This window comes from Equus quagga, chromosome 22, assembly GCF_021613505.1.
Source record: "Equus quagga isolate Etosha38 chromosome 22, UCLA_HA_Equagga_1.0, whole genome shotgun sequence".
NCBI classification, from domain to species: domain Eukaryota; kingdom Metazoa; phylum Chordata; class Mammalia; order Perissodactyla; family Equidae; genus Equus; species Equus quagga.
This window is the reverse complement of record NC_060288.1, coordinates 1,668,766-1,672,207: the sequence shown is the minus strand read 5'-3', so window position 1 is coordinate 1,672,207 and position 3,442 is coordinate 1,668,766.

Sequence of the window (3,442 nt, the reverse complement as noted above, 5' to 3'; positions counted from 1 at the left end):
CATCCCACAACTGGAAGGACCTGCAACTAAAATATACAACTATGTACGGGGGGCGGGGGGTGCGTTGGGGAGATAAAGCAGAAAAAAAAAAAAAAGACGAGAGATAACAAGTGTAGGTGAGGATGTGGAGAAAAGGGAATTCTTGTGCACTGTTGGTGGGAATGTAAATTGATGCAGCCACTATGGAAAACAGTATGGAAGCTCCTCAAAAAAATTAAAAATAGAACTACCATATGATCCAGCTATCCTACTTCTGGGAATATGTCTAAAGAAAATAAAATCAGTATTGCGAAGAGATAGCTGCACTCCCATGTTCCTTGCAGCACTATTTACAACAGCCAAGACATGGAAACAACCTCATCGTCCGTCAATGGGTGAAGGGATAAAGAAGTTGTGGCATATATATATATACAACGGAATATTGTTACATGCTAATTATGCTAAGTGAAATAAACCAGACACAGAAAGACAAATACTGTGTGATCTCACTTATGTGTGGAATCTAAAAAAGTTGAACTCATACAAGCAGGGAGTAGAATGGTGGTTGCCAGGGCGTGGGGGATGAGGGAAGCGAGATGTGGTTCAAAGCATGCAAACTTTCAGTGATAAGATGAATAGGGTCTGGTGGTCTAATGTACAGCATGGTGACTATAGTTATTTGATAGTTGAAATTTGCTAAGAGAATAGATCTCAAGTATTCTTAATACTTAATTGTAGCTAAGTCAGGTGATGGATGTATTAATCAGTTTGATTGTGGTAATCGGTTCACGCTGCATACTTATATCAAATCTTCACATTGTACACCTTAAATATATGCAATTTTTTTGGTCAATTACCCCTCAATAAAGCTGGAAAAATAAAAGAAGAAGAATTATACCCAAAGATGATCTCTCAGGGCCTTTCCCTCCAAACATTCTATGATATCATCACAAGTATAGTCCACTTTGCGAATGTACAGAGTTCAGACTAGCAACTTCCGTCAAAACTCTGTTAGCCTCACGTCTCTCAAGGCAGCAAGAGGAACTAACACTTCCTTAGCACCACACTTAGACCAGGCAGTGGGCTGGGCGCTTCAGACCCGCCATCTTAAGATGTTATTCATGTTCCCCCCTTGCAGGTGGGCTTCTGTCCTTTGCTGAAGTGTCCTGTGGAGTTTGGAGAGAGCCTCAGGTGATAAAGAGTCTGGATAACACTTTGCCATGATGGATAAAATGCCACCTCACACCCAAAATGGGGCCATGTCTCACTAGTTTTTAGAGTAAAACTCAAATCAAGTTGGCTATTGTCCAAAGCACCAACACCACCCTCAACCGTTTCTAGTGTTCAGGCTTTCACTGATTTGTTCTTCATACTTTCTTTTCTTTTCTTTTTTCAGTGAGGAAGATTGGCCCTGAGCTAACATCCATGCCAATCTTCCTCTATTTTTTGTGGGGGATGCTGCCACAGCATGGCTTGATGAGCAGTGTGTAGGTCTGCACCCAGGATCTGAACCCACGAGCCCCAGGCAGCTGAAGCAGAGCATGCAAACTTGACCACTACGCCACCAGGCCAGCCCTGTTCCTCATACTTTCTAACAGATACGGATTGCAGTCTTTCAGGAAAACTGTTGTTTCCTGTCTTTGTTTTATCCTATATCCAACAGCCCTTCTCTGTAGCCCCCACCAGTCAGCAAAAAGAACCACCCTAGAGGAAGGAACCTCTGGAATGGGCCCAAAGTCTGACTGCTTTCTTCCGGGACCACCTAACTCTGTCCCTGGGTGTGAAAGCGCAGAGTGCGAGCACTGGCGGACTTCATTCGTGGAGTCACAGAGGAGCCTCACCAGAGACGACGAATGCAGAGGAAAGAATGTGGACTTCGGAGTCAGACAGACCTGGATTTGGATTCTCGCGCTGACGCTCACCTGGGGGACGTCGGGAAGTTCCTTACGCTCCTCAGCCCTCTCCTCATTAGAAAAATGGGGTTAAACTCAGGAACATCAACCATTTAATCTCTCCCTGCCCAACGTTTCCTTGGTCTCTTACCACTACAGATAGGCAATGCCATTAAGTAACTTGCAGGTCTGAACTTGTCGAAAGAAGATATTTTAAACTTTTGTGAAGAAAATATGTTCTCCCACTCAAAGAAAACATTTTAACTATCTCTTCAACATCAGAAAAATGCCAGAGTTTTGTATTTGAATTATGGGTTTATATTCTGCTTCAAACCCTTTTTGAAAATTACAAGAGAGAAGTTAAAAACCAAAGATACACAGAAAAAAACAAGCACACTTTCATAAAAAATGTAATAAGGAAATGAGACAACTAAAAACATTATCTTTCCCTGATGTTGTTGGATACTGTTCCACAATAGTAATCAGTTTTTGTTGAGCCAGATGAAAGTTTACAGCGCTGCCTGTGGTTTACCGAGATGGGGAGCTTGAAGGGCGGTGAGCAGTCAGTCAGCATCGAAAGAGCTCTGGTCCTCCCTACCCTCCTTCACTTCACCCCTACCCACTCAATCCTCTTAGCCAGTTCCAAAACAAGAAAGGAAGAAGCAGTGGGTCTTAGCTTTCTTCAAGGCCACAAATCTGATGAAAACCATGGACTCTGTGCCTCTCCCCACGCCCATATAGACATCAAACGAAATGTGACATATAACTCCCGGGGGGCCCAGACCCGTGCAGAGTACTCGTAGCAGGTTTCATAGTTTTTCCCCGTATCTGGCCCCAGTCACTCTACATCATCCCTTTTTAAAATAACATATTCCAAAGAGCTGATGTCGGGAAATCGATGGGCTCCAGAGACTCCTTGCTGGGTTCCTTTTTTGTTTTATCTGTAGAAGCTAACTTCCATTTGGAGGTTTTCTGAGAAAAAAAAGTTATACTGTTTAATATAAAACTTTTGTTATTATTATTTTAAGCTTTTCCCCCTTAGTTGTTAAATTAAAGCCATGGCCTCATTCTGATCTAAAAATAAAGGAAATTATTTGCTCTGGTTATATAAAGTTGGTTACATTCTTGTTTGAAGTTTGAGGGGTTTTTGGCACAGAAACTGCACGAATGAACATTTTGTTGCCCTTTCTCCAACTGTCAGTTCTCTTTAAACTCAAAATGAGAAGACTCTTTAGTTGTCCCTAAAGAAATGTAAAGGAAGTAACCCTTTAAACATGTATTATTTATAAATCCACCACAGCAAAAACATCATCAATAATTTACTCATCCCATATGCTTGGTTTTGTTTTTTTAAAAAACCACTGTCGTTAACTCTCACGTGCTCGACAGCCCTCACGAGCGGTACTTCACGTCCGCCCCACTTGACATTTCCCACACAGGAAAAATAAAACAGCAGCAGGCTAAGCAGTCAAACCAAATGATAATTTTAGACCACAAAGAAACATTTGATAAATAGCTCATAAGAGAGGCTCAAATTGACTCTATAATACCCACATTTTGTCCACCTAAAT